The 20520-nt window shown below is 44.7% G+C and overlaps 1 protein-coding gene and 1 long non-coding RNA gene across 3 annotated transcripts in view; one reads left to right on the top strand and one right to left on the bottom strand.

Moving 5' to 3' along the window:
- LOC143933634 (uncharacterized) overlaps positions 1-16497 on the bottom strand; it is a 35212-nt gene extending 18715 nt beyond the window's left edge. Inside the window, exons 1-2 of the long non-coding RNA XR_013263131.1 lie at positions 16238-16497; positions 4391-4540 (exon numbers count right to left, since the gene is read on the bottom strand). This is a non-coding gene — a long non-coding RNA (uncharacterized LOC143933634). The remainder of the gene's footprint in view (positions 1-4390; positions 4541-16237) is intronic.
- Positions 1-20520, top strand: part of IGLON5 (IgLON family member 5) — a 766795-nt gene that overhangs the window by 499110 nt on the left and 247165 nt on the right. The window lies entirely within an intron of this gene.

Below are 20520 nucleotides of genomic sequence, written 5' to 3'. Positions count from 1 at the left end.
TGCGCCTGCCGTAGACAGCGGTGCCCGTTTTTGGGCAAATATCTCCTAAACCATATAGGTTCAGGAGATATTGCTTGGACCTACAGGTAAGCCTTAATCTAGGCTTACCTGTAGGTCAAAGTGGTTTGTAAGGGTTTACAACCACTTTAAAGGCTACACTTACCTTTACCTTTACCTACACTTACCTATAACCCAAAAATACAAAATCAGCACCAGGTCATTACTTACCATCAGTGATGCTATCTCGTCTTTTTTCTGAAATCTTCCTCCTCCGATGCTTCAACCCCACCACTGTAATCTTCCAGTGTGCTGGGGGTTAATAGAACTAAAGGGCTTTCACAGGCTTTCATCAAAAGTGCCCAACAATGCCTGCTCTTTCTGCCCAGCTGCTCCATTCATAGAAGCCATTACTAGAGCTTCAATGAATAAAATAGAATCTATGGATGGAAGATGAGTGGATGATTAATAGGTTTCATCCCCTCCATTTATAGATCTTCTTTCATAAATTGAATATTTATTTATATTTGTTTAATGTTGTTCACAGCAGTGGACACATGAATGTGTTTTGAGATGACCACTTGAACTCTCCATAAGAAGCCCATCTGACAGGGTGACAATGTAGGAGCCCCACTAGGAGACAGAGACGAGCGCTGTCACCCTATATCAGGAGGTGCTTGAACAGGGACATTCATGGCAGGATTACCAGGGAATATTTTTATGAAAGTGCCATGGTTTAAAATATTGAAAAATTTGATTTGTAATTATGTTAGGATGTTTTAGTTTATGTATAAGGCTTTTGTGACTGGGGCTAGCTACATTAAAGCTGTGGTCAAATAATTTTACTGGTGGATTCTGAGTCAAATGGTATTTTACTTTATACTTTCCACTTTGTACAAGATTCTTTATCAACCATAAATAATAATGTAATAACTAGTAGTAGTTATTCAAAATCAATTTATCTGGACTTGTTCCATTTATGTTAAAGACTTTTCCTAGCTTATCCAAGCCATTTCTTACATTCTAATGTCAGGAACCTACCCCAGTATTTATATCCACACAGGTAGCACCGACACCTTGATCCAATCTTAGCCCTTGTACACACGGTCGGACATTTCGACAACCAAATCCCTCGGATTTTGTCCGAAATTGTTGCATACACACGGTCGGACAAAGTGGTCGAAAAATCCGATCTTTCAGAACGTGATGACGTAATTTCGTTACGATGGGACTACGTTCAGGTTAGTAGCCAATAGCTTTGATGTAGGAATTTGATCTGAGCATGCGTGGCACTTTGTCCGATCGAAATTCTCTACACATGATCGGAGTATGTCCTATCGAACCAGTTGGTCGGGAAATATTTCCAACATGTTGGAAAATTGGGTCCGACGGATATTCCGACGGAATCAGTCCGATGCATACCACACACAGTCGGATTATCCGACAACACGGTCCGATAGGACACATTCCGACGGATTCTCCGACCGTGTGTACAGGGGCTTAGAATTTGTCAAGACAGATCTTGATTTCCAAGAGCAGAATAGGAGATGTGAACATTTTTTAACCACCCTGTTCTAACTACCTAATCCCATTCATGGTGTCAGGATGTCTGCCTAGGTGTTAATCATTCAAGTCATATAGCTCAATGTGTAAATTATTGTCAAATCGCCAATGTAGAGATGCCAAAACAACATTATAAACAAAGACAGGTGGTGTTGAAGACTCCGTTCCTCCCCGTTAAAGTGGTTGCACACCCTGTTACACCACTTTTACCTACAGGTAAGTCTTTAGCAAGGCTTACCTGTAGGTACCTTGAATATCTCCTAAACTTTTAGGAGATATTCAGTGTATGCACTGCTGCCGACATCATCGGTGCATGTGCACTGAAGAAACGGGCCGCTGGTGCTGTCTCTTCAGGAGTCATGCCGTGACGTCATCGCGGCTCTGGCCAATCACAGCGATGGAGTAGCTCCAGTGGAAGATGTCCGCTCTGTACTTCGAGGGCTGACGCTGATCCAGGGCATCGTTCTAAGGCAAGTATTTCATAATGAGCTAGTATGCGATGCATACTGGCTCATTATGCTTTTGTCTTGCAAGGTTTTTTTTTCCCGAGATTTAAAACCTCCTTAAGGGATAGTTGTCCACTATGACATAAATAGCCTCCTTAATAAACCAGTTGTCTTGTTCAAACTAAAACAAACATCCCTTAAAGCGGATTTCTACCTAGGTAAAAAAATATAATTAAAAGTCAGCAGCTACAAATACTGTAGCTGCTGACTTTTACTATAAGAACACTTACCTGTCCTGGAAGCCCGCAATGTCGGCACCCGAAGCCGACCCATCCACATGGATGCAGGCATTGGCATCATTCCAAGGTAAACAGGAAGTGAAGACTTGCGGCTTCACAGCCTTTTTCTATAGTGCATGCACGAGTCACGCTGTGCTTTCTGAATGGTCCCTGCTGTCTTCTAGGACCTGTGTGTCTCCCAGAAGGCAGCGAGGGGGGAAAGGAGGAGGAGCCAGACATTACGTAGTTTGCCGCACAATGTGCGCCAATCTTTCCCCGGAAGTGGGAGCAGATACCTGGATTTGACAGGAATCTACTCCCCCCCACCCCCTCAAAGGTGCCAAATGTGGCATCGTAGAGGGGAGAGGAAGCCTATCAGCGGAAGTTACATTTATGGGTGAAACTCTGCTTTAATAGGAAAAAAAAGGAATAAGAACCTAGATTTTTGAGGCACCATATACCCTGTATTCACATAAAAACCTGTTTGTTTATGAATACTGTAGTAAAATAAGTTTTTATTTGATTACAAAGTCTATGTGGTGTCTTGAAAAAATCCATGTTCTTCTCTTTCTTTATTGTTCCCATTAAGAGATGGATGTGGCACTGTCCACCATGAGCCAATGTATGTAGGCATCCCTGAACATCGGTGGAGGTCTTTAACACCATCTGCCTTCCATCTTCACCCCAGCGATCTGACAACACTTCACGCCTTCAGGCATGTGAATAGAAAAATTACCACCTACAAAGACTCCCAGACACCAAGGATGAGATTATGTGACTAGGTGGTTCCACAACTTTCACACCTCCCCATCCTGTTCTTGGACAATCACCATCCGCCTTGACACATTCCATAGCGACTGGAAATAATGTTGGCTTGTATGTTATATATATATATTGCTCATTATAACTGAAGAAGTGGTTTGGAGAAGCCACAAAACATCTTCAACATTATGGAACAAGTAGGGTTGCCACCTTTTCTTCAAGTCAAACCCAAACACTTCAGCGTCGCACAGCAATCTTTTTTCATAGTATGCTTAGATGTTGCTATTAAATAACATTTCTAATCATATGAAGTTAATAACAAGATTACCTTTTACATCAGAGTCCACAGAGTTCCTCCTTTATATCTGAGATATTTATATCCGAGAAATTATCTGAAATTATATTATATTATTATTATTATTATTGAGAAATTATCTGAAATTATATTATATTATTATTATTGAGAAATGATATCTGAGCAATTGGTAAGCTGCAATATATTACATTTTTGGTTTAGGGTTTAATTAGGGTTGCCACCTTTCCTTTAAGCCAAACCCAAACACTTAAGCAGCCCGGGACACCTTTGGGTGCCCCAAGGAGAATACTAATGAGGTGTGCATAGTGTGCCGCCACGAACAGTGGGTGTGGCCAAATTGCTCTTGCTGACATCATTGCCCTGCCCCCAGTCATGCCGAACCTGCCCTCAGACAGCCGCTCACAGACGGCAATAGATTTGTGTGTGACTATCTTGGTTACTTGGGGAGCCAAAGCCTGGTCGGAATAATGTGTCCGGGTTTCAGTCAGCTTGAAATCTGGACACATGATTAAAAACCTGGACTGTCCAGGTGAATCCCGGACAGGTGGCAACCCTAGGAACAAGTCTAGTTGAATGCGCCTAACTACTACCAGCTATACCATGACCTGGATACATGAGAACCTTCATTCACAGCAATGTAACAAGTGTAGCACTACCCCCAAAGGGGAAGCTGACATTAACTAGTTATTTTTCAAATAGTACAGGGGCCACCAGTCACCCAATCAACAGTCCATTCACTCCAGTTTCTATAAACAGTCTAGGGGTTGTATTTTTGTAAATTATTGCTTGCAAAAAATGGTAAGAGATAAGAGGTTGTGGCATGGGGAACTCCAAAATGCTCAGTAACATTGATGATCGGGACCTCTTCTCCTTGTGAATATGTGACAGTCTAAGGTCCCACAGCTGAAGACCATGAGGCAAGTCTCTCTGTCATCTGGTTGCCCTGAATGGCTGCACAATTATAGGTAACCAGAGCAATTTTAGGGTGCTGCAAAGTCAAAAGAGGGTTGGTTAGGGTCTTTACTCACAAGTCTCCAGAACAGCTGCCTTCCGCCAGCTTCCTCTGGACACGGTCCAGTCAGTGAGACTCTCCCTCTCCAGACTGATCCCCTTGTAGAGAAATCCTGCATTCAGCTCCTGATTATTCCAAGGTCTTCAACCTCGCCACAGCTGAGACCCTGCAGAACAACAACTCAGTCAATAGGATAAGAAAAGTTTGCAGTGCTGTGACCCTATTTTTCACTGTCAGGGGGATAAGGTTAAATGGTCTATGCCAGGTCATATGCTGTACACACCATAGATTGCCATGAAGATTCAAGAGCTTCGAGGGGGGCTGCTTGCCCCCGAGGCATCCTATGGACTGAAAAAAGTAGGAGTCTGACAACAACACAGTAAAAAATACAATTGTATTAGACTTTACTCATAATCCATCAAGACATAAAATAATCCATTGTGTAAAAAGATGGACGCGTTTCAGCCCCAAACACTTTGGGGGTCATAACATTTGTGGCTGAAACACATCAATATTTTTACATGATGAATTATTTTATGTCTTGATGGACTATGATGAATAAAGTCAACTACAATTTTGTTTTATACTGTGTCGGTGCCAGACTCCTACTTTCAGTCCATAGGATGCCTCAGGGGCAAGCAGCCCCCCAAAGCTCTCATAACCTTCCCTGATGGGGGGGGGGGAGAGAACAGTCTCTCCAGTGCTGTTTACCACCTGCCAGACCACCTTTTGGGCACATCTCCCCATGGATTGGGGGATTGGCCAGGGTGTGATAAATATTCAGACCAGCTATTTGATTTCCCACCCTAAGCTGTGGAAGCTTCTTCCAGAGGCAGGAGGAAACAATCAAACTCCCAGCTTATGAAATTATGAGCAGAACAGAGCAAGTGATTACTGCTCTCTTGATTGCAGAAGGAGACAAAAATTAGATTTACCTAGCTACACTAGGAGGGTGCTACAGAAGTTTTTATTTTAAAGTCGCTCGCCTTGCAGTTTGCGAACCTTGATCCGTAACGCCACCAAGCCGCCTTGTCCGCCAGCCCAAACATGGCAGGGGGCCGAATCAACCACGATCATAACTGTTTACACAGAGTAAATATAGTTCACAGCAAGCAAAGCTTCAAGGATAATTATATATTAATTAGGGAAATTTGAAACCTTTTGGCAGGTCAGCAGCCCACAGCCGTCTACAACGTGGACACTCAGCATTACGCACGTCTCTTTCCAGGAGTGCAACGCTGAATGAATACATTTGAATCCGGGATTATTAGGCAGGAAGGAGGGATCATATTTCTGCTGCGCACGATTCAGCTTTCGGACGCGTGGCGGGTTGAAACCACTAAACATTCATTTATGATGTAAAAAGTGTAATTACGGGTTGTTGCTTTTAGTTATTATCAAAGCTTCCCTGAATTGGCAGTTAAGTTCAATAATGAGGTGGTGAATTACTAGATACTTTCCAAAGCACACCGAGGGGATTGAGCCACGCCAAGCGCGGAGAGCGATACAGAGGCTGATTTTCAGCGCAACAACAGAATATTTATGGGTCGCTGCTAGACTGTGTTTTTTTATTTTTTTTTAAATAAATACATTTATATATATTTTTATATAGAGGCCAGTTGCGCAAAACGTGGTTTTAAAGCTGACGCTTAATCTGCCTTTGCTTTCTGTGGTCCTCCAAAATCCCCCATCCAAACCTTATTAAAGGAGGAGTATGGGAATCCTGTTTTTTTTTTTTTTTCAGATTAATACTTACCTAGGTGGAGGTTGCATTTGTCCCCCAGCATCTCTTCACTGAGAACCGAGCCACCGAACATCGCTGATGGCTCGGTTCTCACTGCTCCCCGAGCGGAGAGCTGCTGGCTGTCGATCATCAGCTCTCCTGCTCTGCTCCTTCACACTCATTGGAGCGAGGAGCTGAGTGGCTCGCTGAGAGGCTGAGACAGCCATCAGTCCACGCACCTGGCGGATTCAGGCTTCCAGAGTTGAGATGACGTGGTACCTGGACTGATCTTGGTGACTTCAGTCCGCTCTCTGCTGAAAACGGGTCACAGGAGTGCAAAACGAATTGCACTCCTGTGACCCATAAGAGCTCAGGCTGGACTTCTCCTTTAACTATAGCTTTCAACTGTTCCCTGATTTGGAGGGACTGTCCCTGGTTTGCAGCAATGTCCCTCTGTCCCTCTTTCCCCCTCATTTGTCCCTCATTTTAGTCTGATCCATATAGTTGTATATAAAATGCACTTTTTATCTTTCAAAAAGAGTTTCCCAGAGCTAAACCTTTCATCCAAATTTTAAATTGCTGCATTTGTAAAATTTAAAAGCCAATATAAAGGAATAGTAGTGGTAAAATAAGCCCTTGTAGATTTAATTAACTTTTTTTGGTTAATTCTCCTTTAAGGGGTGTGGCATCGGCGTGTCTTATGTCTACATACGTTTGCTAGTAGGTGTCCCTCATTCCCATCTCAAAATGTTGGGAGGTATGCATTTAACAAGCAAATTCATTTCTAAGTAAAATCTTTCCGTTGTTTTCACATTCATTATTTTAGTGATATCATCACTGTGTCTCGGTACTTCTCTATACACTTCAGGCAGATCGGGGCTAGTAAGAGGGGCTGCAGGGTGCTGTACATAGCTTCCTGAAACATCACAGTACTCCTCTCAAAAACTGTAAGCCCTGATAAAAGAGGTGAGCTGGCTCTTGGGGGGAGAAATGCAACTATTAAAATGCCTTGATGAGTAGATGTCAGTCGGGAAAAGTGGGCATTTCTAGATCAGGGGTGTCCAACCAGTGGCCTGGGGGTCACATGTGGACCGCAGAGCCCTCTGATGTGGCCTGCGACCTCCTGCTCTGGGATAGCGGGTTGGCAAGCCCAGACCGCGGATTGCCGACCTGCCTTTCTAGAGCATCAGTGTTGTGAATGAAGCTGGCAGTAGAGGAAGCAAGTGGCTGTGGTGGAGCAGAGCTGCATAAGCCTGTATAGTGCCGGCTCCTGTCACAAGCGGAGTGATACCAAATGCACTCTACCTGGGACAGCAACAGCTGGCGATACCTGAATGGAAGACTGTTTTTAAAAGTACGTTTATTATTAATATCACAGTGTGTATATGGGCATATCTGTTCTGCAGTGGTTACTGGGCTGCTTTCAAACTGATCCACAGGTGGAGCGCAATGCACCTGCGGGTTACCTGCACTGAGCCATAGACTTCTGTTATTACCTGCGGATTTGGCGTGCTTTCAGAAAGTGCACCACACCTGCAGGATATAATAGAATAGTAGGGCAAAGTGTTGCTAACCCGCAGGAAAGACACATGTGAACTGCTCTGCACCCACGGTGTGGGTAAACCACAGAGTATCAGTGTGAAAGCAGCCTTAGGCCCCTTTCATACAATCGGTCCAACCCAATCAGACCATACATTCACCTCTATGGAGCAGCAGATGTAAACAGACTTGTGTTTGTTTACACCCGCCTACCTCCAATCCGATCTAAAAAAAAAACAGTAGGGGATCAGTCCCCTTCCATCTAAGCAGATCGAATTGGAGGGCCCATAGAGTAGCAGGCTGTATCCATGTCCGTTCTGTATGTGCAAAGTGGACACGGACCTGTCATCCACCCGCTCTGCTCATTGTGGCGTGCGACCGGTTACCAAGTCCCTTAAAGTAGAACTAAAGGCAAAGCTTTTTTTTTTTTCCATTTTGGATAGAGTAAGCCCCTGTACACACGGTCGGAGATTTCCGACAACCAAATCCGTCGGATTTTGTCCGACGGATCTTGTCCGAAACTGTTGCATACACACGGTCAGACAAAGTTGGCGGAAAATCAGATCTTTCAGAACGTGATGACGTAATTTTGTTACGACGGGACTATGTTCAGGCTAGTAGCCAATAGCTTTGATGTAGGAATTTGATCTGAGCATGCGTGGCACTTTGTCCGATCAGAATTCTCTACACATGATCGGAGTATGTCCGATCGGAGCATTTTGTCAGAAAATATTTCCGGCAAGTTGGAAAATTTGGTCCGACGGATATTCCGACGGAAACAGTCCGATGCAAACCACACACAGTCGGAATATCCGACAAAACACTCCGATCGGACACGTTCCGTCGGAATCTCTGATCGTGTGTACAAGGGCTTAGGTTTATTTTTGCCATCTTTGTCCTATTGGGAAAATTGACCTTAACTTCCTGTCCCATAGCCAAACAAGAATTGGGAGGAAATCTCTGCAAATTAAGGGAATCTCTTGGGGACCCCCAAGTCATCGGAACTAATGTCCCCATTGGAAAATGTCCCCTTTATTACTTTTCTGGGGAAAACCCAAAATGTGAGATTTTCTTTTACTTTCACTTTCAATTATAATAGTAAACAGGACAAATAGAAAGGGCGGATCTCCCTAATTGGAACACAGGCAGCAATACAAACTGGCAAGTGTTCTAATCGATCTCCTCTCTATCCAAAACTAAGAAAAAAGTTTGGGTTTTTAGTTATACTTTAAATGGCCCTCGATCTTCAAAAGGTTGGGCACCCCTGCTCTGCAAGGTTCATGCATACAGAGTACACCATAAATGGAGCCTATTGGCCACCGCTGCTGCTCAATTGTTGATATTATACATTGTTGATATATAAATGTGTAGCCGGCGCCCACTGCTGATTTAATGTTTACATCTCCCCCTGAATGAGGTGGCGTCACATGCACAGGATGACCTCCACCAATTATGAATGGCTCTCTCAGTGGGAGATATAAACACCAATAGTGTGTAATTAGCATCGGGTCCACTGGCTACAAATTGTTAATATTTACATGTCGACCTTGAGCAACAGCGGAAGCCACTAGGATTCATGTACACCGTATCACTGTATCAGTAGCATACACTTTTACAGGTGCCGCACCCTCTAGTGTGTGCTTTTAGTAGAGTGAGTAGCTAAAAGCATATTTCTGGCCAGGAATAAACCTGAGTCATTAAATTGGGTCAGGGTTACTAGAGGCCAGGGCTGGATGGCTCATCCTGGCAGCTCTCTGGTGCCTACCCCTGGTATCTGGAAGGTTGGAGAACCTTCTAGAACTAGAGGGAGGAGGTAAGGATAGACTGCCTTTAATATTTATGGGCTCTCAGCAAATCCCCAGAAGTGGGCTGGCAGGGAAGTGGGATACCCGTAAATAGACCTGAAGCATGCCAGCAGGAGAGTCGGTTGGAAGATGGAGAAGCAGTGCTGAAGGAGTCTGTTAGTGGCCCTTGAGGGACCCTTAACCGGGGGTGTTTACTTTGGGCTGGGAGCTCAGGAAAGCTGGCTTGGAAGGATCCTAACACAGGAGGCAGTGGAAGGAAAAAATTGGTTTATGCGTTACAAATGCATTTTCATCCAGTAAGATGTAAAACGCATCTCCCTCATTCTAATATTCAGTTGAGCAACAGTTGAACAGCTTGACCAAGTCTGCATGTTTTATGCATTGAAGCATTGGTCTGTGACAATTGTGGCACCCTTTAAAATCTTGAAAATCTGGAGACCCTCCTGTTTAAAATGTAAAAAATATAAATGTTACTTATCAATGGGAAACCAGAGCCTGGGAAAAATGCACACAACGACCATGGTTCCATCTTCATGTCAGAGTTCCCCTATCATGTCAGAGGTTCCCCCATCACATCAGTGGACCCCCCCCCCCCTTCACATCATTGATTCCCCCCTCTCCATGATGTCAGAGGTTCCCCCTGCACATCAGAGTTTTTCCTTCATGTTAGAGCCTCCCCTTCACATCAGAGTCCTTCATTACAACAGAAGCCCCCATTCTCACTAGAGGTCTCATCGTCATATCAAAGGCACATCTTCACATCAGAGCTCTCCCTTCACATCAGAGCCCCACCCCCCTCCCTCATAACATTAGAAGCCCCCCTTCACACCAGAGGTCCCATCATCATATCAAAGTCCCCTCTTCACACCAGAGTCCCCCTTCTTAGCAAAGTCCCCCATCACATCTGAAGCCCCCTTTCACACTAGAGGTCACATCCTCATATCAAAGTCCCCTCTTCACATCAGAGCTCTCCCTTCACATCAGTGCCCCCCCCCCTCCCACCACATCAGAAGCCCCCTTTACACTAGAGGTTCCATCATTATATCAAAGTCCCCTGTTCACATCAGAGTCCCCCTTTCTCATCAAAGTCCCCCCCCCATTACATCAGAAGCCCCCCTTAACACTAGAGGTCCCATCATCATATCAAAGTCCCCTCTTCACATCAGAAGCCCCCCTTAACACTAGAGGTCCCATCATCATATCAAAGTCCCCTCTTCACATCAGCGGCCCCCTCAACACATCGGAGGTCCTCCCCTCACATCAGAGTTCTCCCTCCATGTTAGAGTCTCCCCTTCACATCAGAGTCCTCCATCACATCAGATGCCTCCCTTCACACCAGAGCATCCTCCTTCACATCAGCGATCTCCCCATCATGTCAGAGGTCCCTCCTTCACATCGGAGTTCCCCTTACACATCAGAATTCTCCCATCATGTGAGGTCCCTCTTTACATCAGTGAATCCCCCATCATGTCAGAGATCCCTCTGTACATCAGTAGACCCCCCCTTCATATCAGAGGTCCCCCTGTCACAGCAGAGGTTCCGACATATTAGAGGTCCCCATTCACAGCAAAGTTCTCTCTTAACATCATAGTCCTCCACCACATAGTTCCCCCATCAGGCCCCCCCATCACACAGCCCTCCCATCAAAGTCCCCCAATCACATAGTCCTTTCTTCACACAATAGCTCTACTTTTTGGCTCCAGCAGTGTGGCAGAGGGTAGGAGAAGGTCTGGAAGAGGCAGATTTCCATTCTCCCCTGAATGTTGGGCATGGCCTTACATGCCTCCTGAGTCATGCATTACCATGGTGCAGGCAAGCTGGTGGCCACCATCATTACGCTGTGCATTCTGGTCTTAGAGCTTCATTGGTTGTTATGGCGCTGGCATCCCCGCTGCTCGTAACATGCCAACTCATGATGCTGATCCAGGGCCAACTGGGTCCGTTGCTCATGGCACCTTGGGGGAACTCAGATAGCACCCTGGTTAAGAAGTACTGGTCTAGACTAGCTAGTAGTAGTTAGTCACATTAAACTAGACTTGTTCTGAGCAAAAAGCCCAATGTACCTACTGAAGTATATTGACGTCCATTGAAGTGTAGCCACACAAGTTTTACCTTTGCATAAATGACGCTTCTAGTAAAGTGCTCACTGAGCGGACATGATATCAGGCTGTCATCTTTGATTTATTTAGCGATTTTATTGCTTGCACAAATCCTTTAACGTGAAGTATCGGGTCAAGAACCCTCCCAGATCTTTTTGGCTTCAAGTAGCCATTACGTCAATCAGCAAATCGAAGGGAAAGTGTCACCATAACAGTTAACAGTTGCAGTCCCTTTATGAGCTCCGCGGTCCCCTCCCCCTCCCCTGCTCGTCACTTATGCTGCAGTGACATGTGCAAAATGGAAGCACTGTGGCCAATTGCGGGACAGCTTTTGATTCGGCCGGTTTCATAATGGCTGTCATTGTGTGCCTGTGAGGGGCCCCATCTGGATTTGTGCGAGAGGAGCTGTCAGTCAGGAAACTTGCAGCCTCCCCCCCCACTTCTCACAATCAGCGGCATTGTCAGGCCTGTGAAAGCCTTGCTATTGTGGGACGGGGGATAATTACAGCCTGACGGTGGTTTTTTGGAATGGAAATCGCAATTCTGAGCGGAGGGCCCAATTCAGCAGAAACCAACAAAGAGGGGGGAGGGGGGGTTAACCGAACCAAAACAAACATCGAAAACTTTACAAAGATGTCAGCAGTTTGATTCCTGCTGAAATTTTCCTCCAATTACATTGCGTGATTCCTTTGTCATGTGGACATAATTGCGTAGTTTCCGCTCCGTACCTCACCTCGTTAAACTGTCAACTAACAATTTAACTCGACCTGCAAATATAATGGTTTAGTGTTTGTGGGCCAAGCTTAAAGGGGTAACCCGGGCACAGCATCCGCTTGGGGAGAGAGCTTTGCACTTTGGAAAGTTTGACGGTAAAAGTGGTTGTAAAGGTAGAAGTGTTTTATTATAATGCAAAGAATGCATTCAAAAGACCTGTATGCAGCCCCCAGCGCCCCTTATGCCGCGTACACACGAGCGGACTGTATGGCATACTTAGTTCGTCATACAATCCGACGGACAGTCCGTCGTACTTTCCACTGAACGGACTTGACCACACACGGATACCCAAACAGTCCGTCGAAAGCTTGCGCGATGACGTGTACAGCACGTACGACGGGACTAGAAATAGGAAGTCCAAGACACAGCAAAGCACCCTTCCGCCGTGTAAATCCTTTCTGGGCATGCGCCATTCTTAGTCCGTCGAACTAGCCTACTGACGAGCGGATTGTCCGCTGAAACCAAAGTCTGACGGACAGAATTTAGAAAAAAACGAAATACTTAGTACGCCGGACTGCACGCTGAAAAATTCCGCTGAAGCCCACACACGAGCGGATTGTCCGCTGAAATGTGTTTCGACGGACTAAGTACGCCATACAGTCCGCTCGTGTGTACGCGGCATTATCCTTACAGTGCCTTAAAAAACATATTTATACCCCTTGAAAATTTCAGCATTTTGTCATATTACAGCCAAAAACTTAAATGTATTTTATTGGGATTTTATGTGATAGACCAACATAAATTGGCACATAATTGTGAAGTGGAAGGAAAATGTAAATGATTTTCAATTTTTTTTACAAATAAATATGTGAAAAGTGTGGGGGGCATTTGTATAGCGCCCCCCCAGAGTCAATACTTTGTAGAACCTCCTTTCACTGCAATTACAGCTGTAAGTCTTTTTGGGGATGTCTCTACCAGCTTTGCACATCTAGAGAGGGACATTTTTGCCCATTCTTTATTGCAAAATAGCTCAAGCTCTGTCAGATTGGATGGAGAGCGTCTGCGAACTGTAATTTTCAAGTCTTGCCACAGATTCTCAATTGGATTTAGGTCTGGACTTTGATTGGGCCATTCTAACATGAATTTGCTTTGATCTGAACCATTCCATTGTAGATCTGGCTGTATGTTTAGGTTCGTTGTCCTGCTGGAAAATGAACCTCCTCTTTAAGCCCCATACACACTATCAGATTTTCTGTTGATTTTTGTCTTCAGATTTACCAAAACCATGTAGTGGAAGGGCCTACCTGAGCGCAGACACATTGAAACTCCTAAGGTTTGATGTCATATTATATGGTTTTGGTAAATCTGAAGGAAAAAAATCAGCAGAAAATCAGTTTTTTTTTCTAAGATTGTCCATCCATATTCCCATCAACTCTGACCAGCTTCCCTGTCCCTGCTGAAGAAAAGCATCCCCACAACATGATGCTGCCACCACCATGTTTCACAGTGGGGATGGTGTGTTCAGAGTGATGTGCAGTGTTAAGCCGCATACACACGGGCGGACTGTCTGACGGACTTGGTCCGCTGAAACGTGTTTCAGCGGACAGTCCGCTCGTGTGTGGGCTTCAGCGGACTTTTTCAGCGGACAGTCTGGCGGACTAAGTCTTTCGAAATTTCCGTAATATTGTCCGTCCAACTTTGGTTTCAGTGGACAGTCCGCTCGAGAGTAGGCAAGTTGGACGGACTAAGTATGGCGCATCCTCAGAAAGGATTTACACGGCCGAAGGTTGCATTGCAGTGTATTGGACGTCGTATTTCTAGTCCCGTCGTACGTGCTGTACACGTCATCGCGCAAGCTTTCAGCGGACTGTCTGTTCATCGTGTGTGGTCAAGTCCGTTCATTCAAAAGTAGGACGGACTGTCTGTCGGATTGTCTGACGGACTTAGTTGGCCAGACAGTCCGCCCGTGTGTACGTGGCCTTAGTTTTCCACCACACATAGCGCTTTGCTTTTAAGCCAAAAAGTAAAATTTTGGTCTCATCTAACCAGAGCACCTTCTACCACATGTTTGCTGTGTCCTCCACATGGCTTTTCGCAAACTGCAAACAGGCCTTCTTATGGCTTTCTTTCAACTATGTCTTTCTTCTTGTCACTCTTCCATAAAGGTCAGATTTGTGGAGAGCACGACTTAACCCTTGTACACACGATCGGAGATTCTGACGGAATGTGTCCTATCGGACCGTTTTGTCGGATAATCCGACTGTGTGTGGTCTGCATCGGACTGTTTCCGTCGGAATAATCGTCGGACCCAATTTTCCAACTTGTTGTAAATATTTTCCGACAAACTGGTTCGATCGGACATACTCCGATCATATGTAGAGAATTTTGATCGGACAAAGTGTCACGCATGCTCAGATCAAATTCCTACATCAAAGCTATTGGCTACTAGCCTGAACGTAGTCCCGTCGTAACGAAATTACGTCATCACGTTCTGAACGATCAGATTTTCCGACAACTTGGTCCGACCGTGTGTATGCAACAGTTTCGGACACAATCCGTCGGACACAATCCAATGGATTTGGTTGGCAGAATGTCCGACCGTGTGTACAGGGGCTAATAGTTGTCCTGTGGACAGATTCTCCCATCTGAGCTGTGGATCTCTGCAGCTCCTCCAGAGTTACCATGGACCTCTTGGCTGCTTCTCTGATGAATGCTCTTCTTGCCCGGCCTGTCAGTTTACGTGGACGGCCATGTCTTGGTAGGTTTGCAGTTGTGCCATACTCTTTCCATTTTCAGATGATGGATTTATATACAACAATGTCTCTTGAGATTTTTAGTGTAGTCAGTTTGCCAGGGTTGTAACGTTCGGGGCCTGATTCTGCGTGTGGTAGGGGAAGTCTTCGCCTATCCTTGTGAGCAAGCCAGGAGCGGTGGAAGGATAGGGAAAGTCTATCCACCACTCCTGGACCCTCTTAATCCTCTTGCATTTTATTGTATTATAACTGTATTGTCTCCTTTTATATTGTAAAGTGCTGTGTAAACCGTTAGCGCTATATAAATCCTGTATATTAATAATAATAATCATTTCACCACTCATGACTTGCTCACAAGCATAGGCGAATGCTTCTATCTTTTCACCACTCCTGGCTTGCTCCCAAGGGTTAGGCAAAGACTTCCCTTATTGTTCTACCACTCCCGACTTGCTCCCACGAATAGGGGAACACTTCCCCTATCCTTCCACCACTCCTGGCTTGCTCACAAGGGTAGATAAAGACTTCCCCTACCCTTTCACTACTCCTGGCTTGCTCATAAGGATAGGCAAAGACTTTTCTTATCCTTATGAGCAAGCCAGGAGTGGTGAAATGCATCACTGAGGATTTAGACTCTATGGGGAACCCATGTGACTAGGTGACAACACAGGTGCAGAATCCGGAGACAAGACAGTGAGTTAAAACACTATATATACAGTTGTGCTCAAAAGTTTGCATACCCTGGCAGAAATTGTGAATTTTGGCATTGATATTGAAAATATGACTGATCATGCCAAAAAACTGTCTTTTATTTAAGGATAGCAATCATATGAATTCATTTATTATCACGTAGCTTTCTTGGATCCTTTTTAAATCATAAAGATAGCATAAATCACCCAAATGGTCCTAATAAAAAGTTTACATACCCTGGAATGTTTGGCCTTGGTACAGACACAGACGGTGGCACACACGGGTTAAAATGGCAATTAAAGGTTAATTTCCCACATTTTTGGCTTTTTAAATCACAATTAGTGTCTGTGTATAAATAGCCAATGAGTTTGTTAGCTCTCACATGGATGCACTTAGCAGGCTAGACACTGAGCCATGAGGAGGTAGAAAAGAACAGTCAAAAGACCTGCATAACAAGGTAATGAAGCTTTACAAAGATGGAAAAGGATATAAAACGCTATCTAAAGCCTTAAATATGCCAGTCTGTACTGTTCAATCACTTACCGTAATAAGAAGTGGAAAATTTGGGGATCTCTTGATACCAAGCCAAGGTCGGGTAGATCAAGAAAGATTTCAGCCACAACTGCCACAGGAACTGTTTGGGATACAAAGAAAAACCTGTATACTGTATGTTACTGAGCTAAACAGGCTCTAATGCTTGTTTAGTTCTGCCATTCTAACATGCTTTGGGCACTGGGACTGAAGGGAGGGTTATTAACCCTTCCGGAAGGGAGAGAAAACTCTGGTAGACCTGTCTTGTGCAGCGATGCCCACAAATAGTCCAACGAGCAGGATGGAGGTGGTGGAAAGCTGCAGGAACACAGGCTCTGATCAGTGGCGTCACCCTCCTGAATACAAAGGGTAAATCACAAAAGCAGATGAACTGCATTATCAATATATGGACACGTAGGACGGTTCATGTGCATGTATTTTCAATGTATATTTAGCTAGAGTTTAAAGCTGAACTCCAGGCAGGAATAAAAGACACAAATAATGCAGTTCTCTTATTAATACATTGTAAATGTAAGCATCTGAATTTAAATTGGTATCAGTCTCACGTGATCTGTGTACAGCAGGGCTGGAGAGTGTGCAAGGAAAAGCAGTACAAGAGCCAATCAGTCCATGTGCTGACAAGAAGAATGCTAATAGGAGGAGAAATCAGAGTGGCAAAGAGATGAGCTTATCACTATGCTACTTCTTTTTTACTGTCCAATCACAGGCTTTAGGGTTGTGTCGAGGACAACCTGGGCTCCAAGGAAACAGGTTGAATGATGCTGGCCCCACAGACTGAGCACATCTAGTGATAGAAAAAAAGCACTGCAGAGGAAATCTCGAATATTGCAACACAAGCTGTTTTTGTTATGTTCTCTTTTCATGGGCTATTCATTGGTACTATATTTATCGGCGTACAGGGACAGGCGTATAACATGCACATTCATTTTAAGAGGGAAGTTTCAGGAGAAAAACTTAAATTTTAAATAAGGAACTTTGAAGCAAAATAAGGGTCAGTGCCCATCTGCAGCCTCACCATTGCCATTAATGCAGCCTGATCAATGCCCATCTGCAGCCTCACAAGTTCCATCAATCTAGCCTCATCAATGCAGCAGCCTCACCATTGCCTACAATGCAGCAGCCTCACCATTGCCATCAATGCAGCAGCCTCATCATTGCCTACAATGCAGCAGCTTCACCATTGCCTACAATGCAGCAGCTTCACCATTGTCATCAGTGCAGCTTGATCAATGCCCATCTGCAACCTAGAGGGGACAGGGAGCCTCACCATTGCCATTAATGCAGCCTGATCAATGCCCATCTGCAGCCTCACAAGTTCCATCAATCTAGCCTCATCAATGTAGCAGCCTCACCATTGCCTACAATGCAGCAGCCTCACCATTGCCATCAATGCAGCAGCCTCACCATTGTCATCAATGCAGCAGCCTCACTATTGCTATCAATGCAGCAGCCTCACCATTGCCTACAATGCAGCAGCTTCACCATTGCTATCAGTGCAGCCTGATCAATGCCCATCTGCAACCTAGAGGGGACAGGGAGGGGGGGTGGGATGAATGTCGACAGATTACATACAGAGAGAATCTCCTATGATAGACAGAACAGTGGTCCAATGGCAGCCCAGGAGACGAGACTTCCTATTACAGAGGCCGCTAAGTAAAGAGGAGATACTCACTGTATGTAATCTGATGGCGCTCGTCCCGCCCCCCCTCCCTGTCCCCTCCGAGGCAGCTAACATGGAAGTATTGGTGTATAACACGCACGTGATATTTGCACCCAATTTTCATGGTGAAAAAGTGAGTGTTATACGCCAATAAATACAGTATTTTGTTCCTGGGGGGGGGGGGGGGGGGTAGCTGGAGTTCTGCTCTGTGTTTTTTTTTTCTTTTTTTATTAATATAAATAGATAGAAGTCTTTCTTTGTTCTGACGGACAGAACGAAAATCAGCAGCAGAAGTTCTCCCACAGCCTCTCAGTCTGCGGCATGACATCATGAAGCCAGCCGGGCTCTGCCATAACCACAGGCCCAAAGTTTAAGTGCTGAGGGATTAACACTGAGCTCGGCTCTCATTACCGGGGAGCAATTATGAATCCCAGGGGAGAGCCAGACCGCTCATAAAATGACGCTGAAAGGCCGCTCGCCTCCGAACAAGGAACTAACCCCATGGGCAACAAGACCAGGCTTTAATGTCTTTTATGTTCCACCCTTCCACTGCCGGGAGGACCGGCTCAGCTCTGGCAAAACGCCAATCTTGGCCTATAATATATGCCTTTGCACAAGCTGTGACATGGAATTTCGTATGGCTTATAATATATCAGAGATCATCCATCAAAAAAATATTTTCACAGCGATGGTTAGTGGAATCTCACAGCGCACTGGAAACTTTTTTTTTGTTTGGTTGATCTTTTACCATTCACTGTAGAAAAGCCAGCCTCTGCACCCAGCCTACATCATTTATATGGTACCCGGCGGTGCCAGCTGTCTGTCTGAAGCCCCTCTCCTTTGCCATTTTGCTTGTGAGCACATGCTTTCTTACTGTTCACTTAAGGCATGTGCTGCATATAAATCATTGTTTTACGGCTTCTGCAATTGAAGGCCATGAATTAACCAGCTATGAGAAACAACATCACATTTAATATTTAACTTGATCACAGAATGGCACTTACCCTAGTTTTTATGTCTCCTATATTACCCACAGATGATCATACAAATGGCAATATAAGTAATTGTAGTTATACAGAGCTGTTAAAAAGAAAAATTGCTTTGTTTGTTTGCCACCCCAGAGAGGTACATAATACCAATAAAACTCATATATTGAGTGTTTTACAAGGGTAATATATTCTTTCTGTATATATGACCTTATAAAGTCATGTAAAAGGAAACATTGTCTCATGTTTTATTACTAGTCGTTTTATCTCATTGACCATTACTGGTCTTTATATATCAATCTCATTGATCACTACTAGTTATATATATATATATATATATATATATATATATATATATATATATATATATATATATATATATATACTCAAACTCAACTGATCCAAAACAGAACTCCTCTTCCTCCATACAAATCAAAACAAAAACCCAGGCACGATGTTCATACCGCTCACCATCCTCGGATAACCCATCACCCCCAGCACTAAAGCCAAAAGTCTCTGAGTCATTTTTGATTCAGACATAACAATGGACGCAAAGATAGGATCAGTAGTCAGTGGATCCCATTACCTTCTTTGCCTATTGCGTAGACTCATCCCCTCCATCCGGTTACCTGTGGGTTTTTCTTTGTATCCCGAAAAACTCCTGCAGCAGTTGTTGCTGAAATCTTTCTTGATCTATCTGACCTTGGCTTGGTATCAAAAGTTCCCCATATTTTCCACATCATATTAAGTGATTGAACAGTACTGACTGGCATATTCAAGGCTTTGGATATCTTTTTTGATATCCTTTTCCATCTTTGTAAAGTTTGATTGCCTTGTTATGCAGATCTGTTGACTGTTCTTTTCTGCTCTTCGTGGCTCAGTGTATAGCCTGCTTAGTGCATCCATGTGAGAGCTAAAAAACTCATTGACCATCTATACACAGACACTAATTGTGATTTAAAAAGCCACACATGTGGAAAATTAACCGTTAATTGACATTTTAACCTGTGTGTGCCACCTTCTGTGTCTGTACCAAGGCCAACTGTCATGGTTATGCAGTGATCTTACTATGTTTGCTTACCTCCCCTCATGTGTTCTAAGAGGCCAGCCACTTCCACCTGGTGGTTTTTATAACCTCTCCTCTAAGCATGGCTCCACCCCAGGCCCTATCAGGGAACCCTATATTAACCTGTGCACTGCAAGCCAGCGGTGCTGATCAACCATTGTGTACCATTGTGTGTTTGGCTTCCTGTTTCCTGCTTGCCGTGTGCTCTTTGTTTGTCTCTGTTACTGACCTTGGTGTGCTCTCTATGATTCCTGTCTGCTTGCGACCTTCACCTTTTGCATGTCTCCGACCATCCCTGTCTGCCTGTGACCCTGAACCTTTGGCGTGTACTCTGTTGTTCCTGTCTGCTAGTTGCCCTGACCTCTGCTGTATCCCCTTACTATCCTTGTTGTTCCAGACTGCTGCTTCCTTCTCCTGTAGTCTACTGTGAGTGTGATCTGTGAGACCCTAGGGGCCGCGACCTGGAGCCAGACTGCAGCGAAGTCCATCCTCACCACTGGAGGCTCTGGCGAACACCCGCTGGCTCTTAGACTCCGTGCCCTGGAGAATCTATGCTCTAGCT

The sequence above is a fragment of the Lithobates pipiens genome, unplaced genomic scaffold (assembly GCF_037356315.1).
Source record: "Lithobates pipiens isolate NorthernLeopardFrog02 unplaced genomic scaffold, aLitPip1_a1.2 Scaffold_27, whole genome shotgun sequence".
Taxonomy (NCBI): Eukaryota; Metazoa; Chordata; class Amphibia; order Anura; family Ranidae; genus Lithobates; species Lithobates pipiens.
Note: the sequence above shows the minus strand (reverse complement) of the source record. Positions and strands in the feature narration are given on the sequence as shown.